Raw genomic sequence first — 13980 nt, 5'->3', positions numbered from 1 at the left:
CAGACTCCGACCGCAGGGTCCCTGCAGAGTTGGGACAGGAGAGTCAGGAATCGTCTTGTCTGAGGAAGGGAACTCCGCTTGCCTCTTGAGGTGCTCAGGGGGTCTCAGGCCCCTTGTTGAGCTGTGTGTGGAACCTGCGGGTGTTTCTGGAAATGCACGACGGTGACAGTGCCCCTTCGTGTTGTGCCTTCACCCACTGGGTTGCCTTCGAAGAGGTGTCCGGGCCTCAGGTTCTTTTCAAGAGTGGACAGGGAAATCGGGGTCTTTCGGCATGAGGGACCACCCACGGGGCTAGTCTCAAATCTCCTAGTGAGGCCAGCTTCATCCTGAGTTGTGCTGGGAAGGCCGGGGACCCTTCCAGACAATGCAGGGGGATTGACTCTCCTGTCGCCATCAGGAGGGGAGAAGGGGCTCAGATGAAGTGGGGATGGAACCCTCGGTGTTACCCTCGAGGGAAACCGGCGTGTGGGGGACTTTTGGGGGTTGCATGAAAGGAGTCAGGTACCGTTTCGCACTTCAGGACAGAACCTGGGACTTCCCTTGAGACGCCGTAGCGGGCAAGGGCCTCATCTTGCGAAGACGTTGGGACCATGTGGATTTTCTCGAGTTGCGGTGGGATTCTCGAGTTACGAAGTGGATTTCAGGCTTCCTCTTGTGTTGGCCCCAGGAAGCCTAATCTTCCATTCGAGTTGCGAGGGAAAGCTGACGGTTGCACTCGAGTCACTGCAGGGCCAAAGAGACCTCATCTAGGCCTGTGTCCGGGACTTAACGTTCCTCTCAAGGGAAGACAGGGATCTCAGGGTGGCGTTCCAGACTCCCCCGGGGAGTCAGGCCTCGCCTCGAGGGCAAGCCAAGGATGCCGCTCTCCTCTCAAGTCGCGACGCAGATCTCTTGGAGCCCACTGAGTGGCCTCAAGGGAGTCAGGCCTTCTCTTCAGTTTGGAGAGAGGACTCGGGATTGTGCTCTGGGTCAGGCAGGAAAAGAAGGCCCTCACCTCGCGAGGATGGGGGCTTCTCAGGGGTTTCCTCGAGCTGCGGCGCCCGTGGGGGTTTTCTCACGAGGCAAGACGAGGATCTCAGGGAGCCTCTCGTGCGGTGCCAGGGAAGTCAGGTCTCTGTGCACGTGGCGAGGGGGAGAGCGTCATGGCTCTCCAGTCATGGGAGAGGACTAGGGCCTCCAGAGGCGTTGAAGAAGGACACTCGAGGTCTTTCTGTGGTTGCGGCGGGAAAGCCTCGTTTCCCTCGACTTCTGCCGGGGACCTGAGGGAACTTCCCATGGTGCCTCTGATAGGTGAGGGATGCTGTGGAGTTGGCGGGGCCTCTCGGGACTCCGCTGGGCTTGGCGCAATGGAAGAGGGCCTCATCTCGAGAGGAGACAGGAAACATAGGCTTCCTCTCCTTTTCGGACTCCAACCACAGGGTCCCTGCAGAGTTGGGACAGGAGAGGCAGGCCTCGTCTTGTCTGAGGAAGGGAACTCTGCTTGCCTCTCGAATTGCTCAGGGTGTCTCACGCACCTCGTCAAGCTGTGTGTGGAAACCGCGGGTTTTTCCGGACGACGCACGGGGGTGTCAGTGCCCCTTCGAATGGTAACTTCACCCACAGGGTTGCCTTCGAAGAGGTGTCCGGGCATCGGGTTCTTATCCAGAGCGGACTGGGAAATCGGGGTCGTTCGGCATGTGGCACAACCCACGGGGCTCGTCTCGAATTTCCTCGGGAGGCCGGCCTCATCCTGAGGTGTGCCGGGAAAGCCGGGAACCCCTTCCAGAATACGCAGGGGAATCGACTCTCCTGTCGTGATGAGGAGGGGAGAAGGGGCTCAGATGAAGGGGTGCCAGGACCCTCGGTGTTCCCCTCGAGGGAACCCGGCGTGTCTGGGAAATTTTGGAGGTCGCATGAAGGGTGTCAGGTACCGTTTCGCTACTCAGGACGGAACGTGAGACTTCCCTTGAGACGCCGTAGCGGGCAAGGGCCCCATCTTGCTAAGACGTTGGGACCACGTGGTTTTTCTCGAGTTGCGGCGGGATTCTCGAGTTACGACGGGGATTTCAGGCTTCCTCTTGGGTTGGCCCTGGGAAGCCCCATCTTCCATTCGAGTTGCTAGGGAAAGCTGGGGGTTGCGCTCGAGTCACTGCAGGGCCCAAGAGACCTCATCTAGGCGTGTGTCCAGGACCTAGTAGTACTCTCAAGGGAAGACAGGGATCCCGGGGTTGCACTCCAGAGTCCCCCGTGGAGTCAGGCCTCGCCTCGAGGGCAAGCCAAGGATGCCGCTCTCCTCTCAAGTCGCGACGCAGATCTCTTGGAGCCCACTGAGTGGCCTCAAGGGAGTCAGGCCTTCTCTTCAGTTTGGAGAGAGGACTCGGGATTGTGCTCTGGGTCAGGCAGGAAAAGAAGGCCCTCACCTCGCGAGGATGGGGGCTTCTCAGGGGTTTCCTCGAGCTGCGGCGCCCGTGGGGGTTTTCTCACGAGGCAAGACGAGGATCTCAGGGAGCCTCTCGTGCGGTGCCAGGGAAGTCAGGTCTCTGTGCACGTGGCGAGGGGGAGCGCGTCATGGCTCTCCAGTCATGGGAGAGGACTAGGGCCTCCAGAGGCGTTGAAGAAGGACACTCGAGGTCTTTCTGTGGTTGCGGCGGGAAAGCCTCGTTTCCCTCGACTTCTGCCGGGGACCTGAGGGAACTTCCCATGGTGCCTCTGATAGGTGAGGGATGCTGTGGAGTTGGCGGGGCCTCTCGGGACTCCGCTGGGCTTGGCGCAATGGAAGAGGGCCTCATCTCGAGGGGAGACAGGAAACATAGGCTTCCTCTCCTTTTCGGACTCCAACCACAGGGTCCCTGCAGAGTTGGGACAGGAGAGGCAGGCCTCGTCTTGTCTGAGGAAGGGAACTCTGCTTGCCTCTCGAATTGGTCAGGGTGTCTCACGCACCTCGTCAAGCTGTGTGTGGAAACCGCGGGTTTTTCCGGACGACGCACGGGGGTGTCAGTGCCCCTTCGAATGGTAACTTCACCCACAGGGTTGCCTTCGAAGAGGTGTCCGGGCATCGGGTTCTTATCCAGAGCGGACTGGGAAATCGGGGTCGTTCGGCATGTGGCACAACCCACGGGGCTCGTCTCGAATTTCCTCGGGAGGCCGGCCTCATCCTGAGGTGTGCCGGGAAAGCCGGGAACCCCTTCCAGAATACGCAGGGGAATCGACTCTCCTGTCGTGATGAGGAGGGGAGAAGGGGCTCAGATGAAGGGGTGCCAGGACCCTCGGTGTTCCCCTCGAGGGAACCCGGCGTGTCTGGGAAATTTTGGAGGTCGCATGAAGGGTGTCAGGTACCGTTTCGCTACTCAGGACGGAACGTGAGACTTCCCTTGAGACGCCGTAGCGGGCAAGGGCCCCATCTTGCTAAGACGTTGGGACCACGTGGTTTTTCTCGAGTTGCGGCGGGATTCTCGAGTTACGACGGGGATTTCAGGCTTCCTCTTGGGTTGGCCCTGGGAAGCCCCATCTTCCATTCGAGTTGCTAGGGAAAGCTGGGGGTTGCGCTCGAGTCACTGCAGGGCCCAAGAGACCTCATCTAGTCGTGTGTCCAGGACCTAGTAGTACTCTCAAGGGAAGACAGGGATCCCGGGGTTGCACTCCAGAGTCCCCCGTGGAGTCAGGCCTCGCATCGAGGGGAAGCAAAGGACTCCGCTCTTCTCTTGAGCCACGACGCGGATCTCTTGGAGCCCTCTGAGTGGCCTCAAGGGAGTCAAGCCTAATCTTCAGTTTGGAGAGAGGACTCGGGATTGCTCTCCAGGAAAGGCAGGAAAAGAAGGCCCTCACCTCGCGAGGACGGGGGCTTCTCAGGGGTTTCCTCGAGCTGCGGCGTCCGTGGGGCTTTTCTCACGAGGCACGACGAGGTTCTCAGGGAGCCTCTCGTGCGGCGCCAGGGAAGTCAGGTCTGCATGAGCGTGGCAAGGGGGAGCGCGTCATTGTTCTCGAGTCCTGGGAGGGGACTAGGGCATCAAGGCGTGTAGAAGAAGGTCTCACGAGGTCTTTCTCGGCTTGCAGCGGGAAACCCTCGTTTCCCTCGACTTCTCCCGGTGACCTGAGGGAACTTCCCAGGGTTCCTCTTAGAGGTGAGGGATGCTGTGGAGTTGGTGGGCCATCTCGGGACTCCTCTGGGTTTGGCGCAATCGAAGAGGGCCTCATCTCGAGGGGAGACAGGACCGCAGGCTTCCTCTCCGTTTCGTACTCCGACAGCAGTGTCCCTGCAGCGTTGGGGCAGGAGAGTCAGGCCTCGTCTTGTCTGAGGAAGGGAACTCCGCTTGCCTCTCGAGTTGCTCAGGGAGTCTCAGTCCCCTCGTGGAGCTGTGTGTGGAAACCGCGGGTGTTTCCGGACGATGCACGGGAGTGTCAGTGCCCCTTCGTGTTGTTCCTTCACTCACAGGGTGGCCTTCGAAGAGGCGTCCGGGCATCGGGTTCTCCTCAACTGCGGACCGGGAAATCAGGGTCGTTCAACATGGGGCACCAGCCACGGGGCTTGTCTCGAATTTCCTCGCGAGGCCGGCCTCATCCTGAGGGGCGCCGTGCAGGCCGGGAACCCCTTCCAGACCACGCAGGGGAATCAACTCTCCTGTCGCGAACAGGAGAGGAGTAGGTGCTCAGAGGAAGTGGTGCTGGGACTCTCGGTGTTCCCCTCAAGGGAACCCAGCATGTCGGGGAACTTTTGGATGTCGCATGAAGGGTGTCAGGTACCGTGTCTCACTTCACGACGGAACATGGGACTTCCCTTGAGACGCCGTACCGGGCAAGGGCCTCATCTTGCGAAGACGTTGAAACCACCTCGTTTTTCTCGAGTTGCGGCAGGATTCTCGAGTTTCGACGAGGATTTCAGGCTTCCTCTTGGGTTGGCCTTGGGAAGCCCCATCTCCCATTCAAGTAGCGAGGGAAATCTGGGGGTAGCGCTCGAGTCACTGCAGGGCCAAAGAGACCTCATCAAGGCGTGTGTCCTGGAACTAATATTCCTCTCCAGGGAAGGCAGGAATCTCGGGGTTGCATTTCAGGCTCCCTCGGGGAGTCAGGCCTCGTCTCGAGGGGAAGCCAAGGACTCCGCTCTCCTCTCGAGTGGCGACGCGGATCTCTTGGAGCCCACTGAGTGGCCTCAAGGGAGTCCAGCCTCCTCTTCAGTTTGGAGAGAGGACCCGGGATTGCTCTCCAGGCCATGCAGGAATAGAAGGCCCTCAGCTCGCCAGGACGGGGGCGTCTCAGGGGTTTCCTCGAGCTGCGGCGCCCGTGGGGGTTTTCTCCCGAGGCACGACGAGGATCTCAGGGAGCCTCTCGTGCGGCGCCAGGGAAGTCAAGTCTCCATGCGCGTGGCGAGGGGGAGCGCGTCCTGGCTCTCGAGTCACGGGAGGGGACTAGGGCCTCGAGACGCGTTGAAGAAGGACTCTCGAGGTCTTTCTCGGGTGGCGGCAGGAAACCCTCGTTTCCCTCGCCTTCTGCCGGGGATCTTAGGGAACTTCCCAGGGTGCCCCTGAGAGGCGAGCGATCCTGTGAAGTTGGCGGGGCCTCTCGGGACTCCGCTGGGTCTGGCGCAACGGAAGAGGGCCTCACCTCGAGGGGAGGCAGGAACCTCAGGCTTCCTCTCCGTTTCGGCTCCGACCACAGGGTCCCTGCAGAGTTGGGACAGGAGAGTCATGCCTCGTCTTGTCTGAGGAAGGGAACCCCGCTTGCCTCTCGAGTTGTCAGGGGTTTTCAGGCCCCTGGTCGAGCTGTGTGTGGAACCAGCAGGTCTTTCCGGATGATGCACGGGGGTGTCAGTGCCCCTTCGTGTTGTGCCTTCACCCACAGGGTTGCCTTCGAAGAGGGGTCCGGGCCTCGGGTCCTTCTCAAAAGCGGACCGGGGAATCGGGGGCATTTGGCATGTGGCACCACCCACGTGGCTCGTCTCGAATTTCCCTGTGAGACCGGCCTCATCCTGAGGTGCACCGGGAAGGCCGGGAACCCCTTCTGAACCACGCAGGGGAATCGACTCTCCTGTCGTGATCAGGAGGGGAGAACGGGCTCAGATGAAGCTGTGCCGGGACTCTCGGTGTTCCCTCGAGGGTACCCGGCGTGTCGGGGAGCTTTTGGGGGTCGCACGAAGGGTGTCAGGTACTGTTTCGCACTTCAGGGCGGAACATGGGACTTCCCCTGAGACGCTGTAGTGGGCAAGGGCCTCATCTTGCGAAGACGTTGGAACCACGTGTTTTTTCTCGAGTTGCGCCGGGATTCTCGAGTGACGATGGGGATTACAGGCTTCCTCCTCTGTTGGCCCTGGGAAGCCCAGTCTTCCATTCGATTGGCGAGGGAAAGCTGGGGGTTGCGCTCGAGTCATTGCAGGGCCAAAGAGACCTCATCTAGGCTTGTGTCCAGGACCTAATATTCCTCTCCAGGGAAGGCAGGGATCTCGGGGTTGCATTCCAGGATCCCCCTGGGTGTCAGGCCTCGTCTCGAGGGGAAGCAAAGGACTCTGCTGTCCTCCCGAGTCGCGACGCGGATATCTTGGAGCCCCCTAGTGGCGTCAGTGGAGTCAAGCCTCCTCTTCATTTTGGAGAGAGGGCTCAGGATTGTTCTCCAGGCCATGCAGGAAAAGAAGTCCCTTCACATCGCGAGGACGGGGGCGTCTCAGGGGTTTCCTCGAGCTGCGGCGCCCGTGGGGGTTTTCTCGCGAGGCACGGCGAGGATCTCAGGGAGCCTCTCGTGCGGCGCCAGGGAAGTCAGGTCTCCCTGCGCGTAGCGAGGAGGAGCGCGTTGTGGCTCTCGAGTAATGGGAGGGGACTAGGGCCTCAAGACGCGTTAAAGAGGGACTCTCGAGGTCTTTCTCGGGTTGTGGCGGGAAAAAGTCGTTTCCCTCGACTTCTGCCGGGGACCTTAGGGAACTTCCCAGGGTGTCTCTGAGAGTTGAGGGATACTGTGGAGTTGGCGGTGCCTCTCGGGACTCCGCTGGGTTTGTCGCAATGGAAGAGGGGCTCATCTCGAGGGGAGGCAGGAACCTCAGACTTCCTCTCTGTTTCAGACTCCGACATCAGGGTCCCTGCAGAGTTGGGACAGGAGAGACAGGCTACATCTTTTCTGAGGAATGGAACTCCGCTTGCCTCTCGAGTTGTTCATGGGGTTTCAGGCCCCTTGTCAAACTGTGTGTCGAATCTGCAGGTTTTTCCAGACGATGCACGGGGGTGTCAGTGACCCTTCGTTTTGTGTCTTCATCCACAGGGTTGCCTTCGAAGAGGTGTCCGGGCATCGGGTTCTTATGAAGAGTGGACCGGGATATCGGGGTCGTTCAGCATTTGGCACCACCCACGTGGGTTGTCTCGAATTTCCTCATGAAACCGGCCTCATCCTGAAATGTGCCACGAAGTTCATGAAACTCTTCCAGACAAAGCAGAGGAATCGACCCTCCTGTGGCGATCAGGAGGGGAGAAGTGGCTCAGATGAAGTGCTGCTGGGAACCTCGGTGTTTCCCTCAAGTGAGACAGGTATGTCGGGTAACTTTTGGGGTCGCATAAAGCGTTCCAAGTACCATTTCGCTCTTCACAATGGAACGTTGGACTTCTCTTGGGGTGCTCCAGCGGGCATGGGCCTCATCTTGGAATGACTACGGAACCACTTGGTTTTTCTCGAGTTGCGGTGGGATATTTGAGTTACCACAGGGAATTCATGCTTCCTCTTGTGTTGGCCCACAAAATTCTTATCTTCCATTCGAGATTCGAGGAAGAGCTGGAGGTGCGCTCTAGTCACTGAAGGCAAAAGAGACCCCACCAAGGCTTGTGTGCAGGACCTAATGTTGATGTCCAGGCTCGACAGAAATCTCGGGGTTGCATTCCAGACTCACCTTGGAGTCAGGCCTCGTCTCGAGGGGAAGCAAAGGACTCTGCTCTCCTCTCGAGTCGGACGGGTATGTCTTGGAGCCCACTGAGTGGCTTAAAGGGAGTCAAACCTCCTTTGGTGTTTGGAGGGAGGACACGGGATTGCTCTCCAGGGAATGCATGAAATGAAGGCCCTCATCTCCCAATGACTGGGGCGTCTCGTAGGTTTTCTCGAGCTGTGGCACTAGTGTGGGGTTTCTCACGAAGTAAGACTGGGAGCTCAGTGAGCCTCTCACGTGGTGCCAGGGCAGTCAGGTCTCTATGCACGTGGTGAGAGGGAGCCCGTCATTGTTCTCGAGTCATGGTAGGGGAATTGGGCCTTAAGAGGTGTTAAAGAAGGACTCTCGAGGTCTTTCCTGCGTTGCAGCAGGAAACCCTGGGTTCCATCGACTTGTGCCAGTGACTTCAGGAAGCTTCTCAGCGTGCCTCTGAGAAGTCAGGGTCACTGTGGAGTTGGGAGGGGCCTCTCGGAACTCCACTGGGTTTGGTGCAATGGAAGAGGGCCTCATGACAAGTTGAGGCAGGAACCTCAGGGTTCCTCTCCTGGCTTCGAATGCGCTGGATCTGACTCGGATCGCAGAGTCCCTGCAGAGTTGGGACAGGAGAGTCAGGCCTCGTCTTGTGTGGAGGACTGGAACTCCGCTTGACTCTCGCGTTGTTCATGGGGTGACAGGCCACTTGTCGATTTGTATGTGGAACTTGTGGGTTTTTCTGGACGATGCACCGGGGTGTCACTGCCCCTTCGTGTTGTGCCTTGATCCACAGGATTGCCTTCGAGTTGGGTTCTGCCATCGGGTTCTTATCAAGAGCGGACCAGGGAATTGGGGTCTTTTGGCATGCCGCACCACCCACGAGGCTATGTCTAAAATTTCCTCGTGAGACTGGCCTCATCATGCGCCAGGAAGGTCGGGAATGCCTTCCAGACAAAGCAGGGGAATCGAACCTCCTGTCGCAATCAAGAGGGGAGAAGAGTCTCAGATGAAGTGGTGCCGGGAACCTCGGTGTTCTCCTCAAGTGAGACTGGTATGTCGGGGATCTTTTGGGGTCGCATCAAGGGTTCCAAGTAACATTTCGCTCTTCAATACGGAACGTGGGACTTCTCTTGAGACGCTGTAGCGGGCAAGGGCCTCATCTTTCGATGACGGGGGAACCACGTGGTTTTTCTTGAGTTGCGGCGGGATTCTCGAGTTACAACGGGGAATTCAGGCTTCCTGTTCAACTGGCCCAGGGAAGTCCAGTTTTCATTCGAATTGCGAGTTAGAACTGGGGATTGCTCTCGAGACACTGCAGGGCCAAATAGACCTCATCTAGGCTTGTGTCCAGGACCTAATGTTCCTCTGCTGGGGCGACAGCGATCTCGGCATTGCATTCTCGACTCACCCGGGGAGTCAGGCCTCGTCTCGAGGGGAAGCCAAGGACACCGCTCTCCTGTCAAGTCGCGACGGGTATATCTTGGAGCTCACTGTGTGGCCTAAAATGAGTCAAGCCTCCTGTGGAGTTTGGAGAGAGGACTCAGGATTGCTCTCCAGGCCATACAGCAAAAGAAGGCCCTCATCTCGTGAGGACTGGGGCGTCTCGTGGGTATTCTCGAGCTGCGGCTCCAGTGTGGTGTTGCTCACGAGGTATAATTGGGAGCTCAGGGAGCCTCTCCTGTGGCGCCAGGGAAGTCAGGTTTCTATGCGCGTGGCTATGCGGAGTGCGTCATTGCTCTCGACTCATGGTAGGGGAATGGCACCTCAAGACGCGTTGAAGAAGGACTCTCGAGGTCTTTTACGGGTTGGGGCAGGAAACCCTTGGTTCCCTCGACTTGTGCTGGTGAACTCAGGAAGGTCTAAGGGTGCCTCTGAGAAGTCAGGGATACTGTGCAGTTGGGAGGGGCCTCTCGGGACTCCACTGGGTTCGGTGCAATGGAAGAGGGCCTCATCTTGAGTGGAGGCAGGAAACTCGTGTTTCGTCTCCTGACTTCCCCTGGGCCAGATCTGACTCAGATTGCAGTTTCGCTGCAGAGTTCGAACAGGAGAGTCAGGCCTCGTCTTGTGTGGAGGAATGGAACTCTGCTTGCCTCTCCAGTTGTTCACGGGGTGACAGGTCACTTCTCGAGCTGTGTGTGGTACCTGCGGGTTTCTCCGGACAATACCCGGGGGTGTCAGTGCCCCTTCGTGTTGTGCCTTCATCAAAAGGGTTATCTTCAAAGAGGTGTCCGGGCACTGGGATCTTATCAAGAGCGAACCGGGAAATCGGGGTCTTTCGGCATGTGTCACCATCCACGAGGCTCTGTCTCGAATATCCTCTTGAGACCGGCCTCATCCTGAGATGCACCGGGAAAGGCGGGAACCCCTTCAAGACAAAACAGGGGAATCGACCCTCCTGTCGCGATCAGGAGGGGAGAAGGGGCCCAGATGTAGTGGTGCCGGGAACCTCGGTGTTCTCCTCGAGTCAGACCAGTGTTTCGAGGAACTTTTGATGTTGCATCAAGGGTGCCGATACCGTTTCGCACTTCAAGACGGAACGGGGGACTTCTCTTGAGACGCTGTAGGGGGCAAGGGCCTCATCTTGGGATGACGGGGGAACCACGTAGCGTTTCTCGAGTTGTGGCGGGATTCTCGAGTTTCGACGGGGAATACAGTCTTCCTCATGTGTTGGCCCAGGGAAGTCCTATCTTCCATTCGAGTTTCAAGGGAGAGCTGGGGATTGCCCTCGAGTCACTGCAGGGCAAAATAGACCTCATCTAGGCTTGTGTCCAGGACTTAATGTTCATCCCTAGGGGCGACAGGGATCTCGGGCTTGCATACCAGACTCACCCGGGGAATCAGGCCTCGTCTCGAGGGGAAGCAAAGAACTCCGCTGTCCTTTTGAGTCGCGATGGGTATCTCTTGGAGCCCACTGTGTGCCCTAAAGGGAGTCAAGCCTCCTGTGCTGTTTGGATAGAGGACTCGGGATTCCTCTCCAGGCCATGCAGGAAAAGAAGGCCCTCATCTCGCGATGACGGCGGCCTCTTGTGGGTTTTCTAGACTGCCGCGCTAGTGCCGGGTTTCTGACGAGGTATGAGAGGGAGCTCAGGGAGCCTCTCGTGTGGCGCCAGGGAAGTCAGGTCCCCATGAGATGGCTAGGGGGAGTTCGTCATTGCTCTCGAGTCATGGTAGGGTAATCGGGCCTCAAGACGGGTTGAAGAAGGACTCTCGAGGTCTTTCTCGGGTCACTGCATAAAACCCAGGGTTCCCTTGACTTGTGCCTGCGACCTCAGGGAGCTTCTCAGAGTGCCTCTGAGAAGTCAGGGATACTGTGCAGTTTGGAGGGGCCTCTCGAGACTCCTCTGCATTTGGTGGAATGTAAGAGGGACTCATCTCGAGTTGAAGCAGGAACCTCAGTGTTCCTCTCCATTTCTGACTCAGATCGCAAGGTCCCTGCATGTTGGTACAGGAGAGTCAGGCCTCGTCTTTTCTGCAGGATGGGACTCCTCTTGCCTCTCGAGTTGTTCTTGAGGTGACAGGCCACTTTTCGAGCTGTGTATGTAACCTGCCCTTTTTTCCGGATGATGCACAGGTGTGTTAGTGCCCCTTCGTGTTGTACCTTCATACTCAAGGCTGCCTTCCAAGAGGTGTCCGAGCATCGGATTCTTATCAAGAGCGGACCGGGAAATTGGAGTCTTTCAGCAAGTGGCACCACCCACAAAGCTACGTATCGAATTTCCCCATGAGACCGGCCTCATCCTGAGTTGTGCAGGGAAGGTCGGGCCCCCTTGCAGACAAAGCAGGGGAATCGACCCACCGGTCACGATCAGGAGGGGAGAAGGGGCTTAAATGAAGTGGTGCCGGGAACCTCGGTGTTCCCCTTGAGTGAGACCGGCGTGTTGGGGGACTTTTGGGGTCGCATCAAGGGTGCCAAGTACCGTTTCGCATTTCAAGACGGAACCTGGGACATCTTTTGAAACGCTGTAGCGGGCAAGGGCCTCATCTTGCGATGACGGGAGAACCACGTGGTTTTGCTCGAGTTGCGGCGGGATTCTCGAGTTATGACCGGGAATTTAGGCTTCCTCTTGTTGGTCTTGAAATCCAATCTTCCATTCGGGTTGCGAGGGGGAGCTGGGGATTGCGCTAGAGTCACTGCAGGGCAAAAGAGACCTAATCTAGGCTTGTGTCCAGGATCTAACGTTGCTCTCCAGGGGCGAGAGGGATCTCGGGTTTGCATTCCAGACTCATCCGGGGAGTCAGTTCTCACCTCGAGGGTAAGCAAAGAATTTCGCTCTCGTCTCGAGTCGCGATGGGTATCTCTTGGAGCCCACTGTGTGTACTAAAGGGAGTCAAGCCTCCTGTGGAGTTTGGAGAGAGGACTCGGGATTGGACTCCAGGCCATGCAGGAAAAGAAGGCCCTCATCTCGAGATGACGGTGGCGTCTCGTGGGTTTTCTCGAGCTGCGGCGCCAGTGTGGGGTGTCTCATGAAGTACCACAGGGATTTCAGGGAGCCTCTTGTGTGGCGTCAGGAAAATCCAGTATTCCATTCGAGTTGCAAGTTAGAACTGGGGATTGCTCTCCAGTCACTGCAGGGCAAAATAGGCCTCATCTACGCTTGTGTCCAGGACCTAGTGTTCCACTACTGGGCCGACAGGGATCTCAGGGTTGCATTCTCGACTCATCCGGAGAGTCAGGCCTCGTCTTGAGGGGCAATAAAGGACTCCGCTCTCCTGTCGAGTCGCGACGGGTATCTCTTGGAGCCCACTGCGTGGCGTAAAGGGAGTGAAGCCTCCTATGGAGTTTGGAGAGATGACTCGGAAATGTTTTCCTGGCCATGCAGGAAAAAAGGCCCTCGTCTCGCGATGACGGGGGCGTCTCGTGGGTTTTCTCCAGCTGCGGCGCCAGTATCAGATTTCTCACGAGGTACGACGGGGAGCTCAGAGAGCCTCTCGTGTGGTGCTAGGGACGTCAGGTCTCCGTGCGTGTGGTGAAGGGGAGTGCGTGATTGCTCTCGAGTCATAGTAGGCGAATCGGGCCTCAAGACGCATTGAAGAAGGACTCTCGAGGTCTTTCTCGGGTTGCGGCAGGGAACCCTGGGTTCCCTCGACTTGTGTCGGTGACCTCAGGCAACTTCTCAGGGTGCCTCTGAGAAGTCAGGGACACTGTGGATTTGGGAGGGGCCTTTCATTACTCAACTGGGTTTGGTGCAATCGAAGAGGGCCTCATCTCGAATGGAGGCAGGAACCTCAGGGGTCCTCTCCATTTCTGACTCGGGTCGCAGAGTACCCGCCGAGTACGGACAAGAGAGTCACGCCTCGTCTTCCGTGGAGGAATGGATCTCCGCTTGCCTTTCGAGTTGTTCACGGAGTGACAGGCCACTTGTTGAGCTGTGTGTGGAACCTGCGGGTTTTTCCGGACGATGCACAGGGGTGTCAGTGCCCCTTCGTGTTGTGCCTTCATCCACAGGGTTGCCTTCAAAGAGGTGTCCGGGCATCGGGTTCTTTTCAAGAGCGTACCAGAAAATTGGGGTCTTTCAGCATGTGGTACCACCCACGAGGCTACGTTTCGAATTTCCTCGGGAGACCAGCCTCATCCTGAGGTTCGCCGGGAAGGTAGGGAACCCTTGCAGACAAAGCAGGGGAATCGACACACCGGTCGCGATCAGAAGGGGAGAAGGGGCTCAGATGAAGTGGTGCCGGGAACCTCGGTGGTCCCCTCGAGTGAGACCGGTATGTCATGGCACTTTTGAGGTCGCATCAAGGGTGCCAAGTACAGTTTCGCACTTCAAGATGAAACGTGGGAATTCTCTGGAGATGCTCTAGCGGGCAAGGGCCTCATATTGCGATGACGAGGGAAACACGTGGTTTTTCTCGAGTTGCGGCGGGATTCTCGAGTTACGACGGGGAATTCAGGCTTCCTCTTGTGTTGGCCCAGGAAGTCCAATCTTCCATTCAACTTGTCAGAGAGAGCTGTGGGTTGCTCTCGAGTCACTTCAGGGCAAAGAGTCCTCATCTAGGCTTGGGGCCAGGATGTAGTGTTCCTCTCCAGGGGCAACAGGGATATCGGGGTCGCATTCCAGTCTCACCCGGTGGGTCACGCCTCGTCTCGAGTGGAAGCAAAGGACTCCACTATCCTCTCGATTCGCGACGTGTAACTC

Source organism: Bubalus kerabau, chromosome 16 (assembly GCF_029407905.1).
Source record: "Bubalus kerabau isolate K-KA32 ecotype Philippines breed swamp buffalo chromosome 16, PCC_UOA_SB_1v2, whole genome shotgun sequence".
Lineage (NCBI taxonomy): Eukaryota > Metazoa > Chordata > Mammalia > Artiodactyla > Bovidae > Bubalus > Bubalus kerabau.
This window is presented reverse-complemented; position numbering follows the sequence as displayed.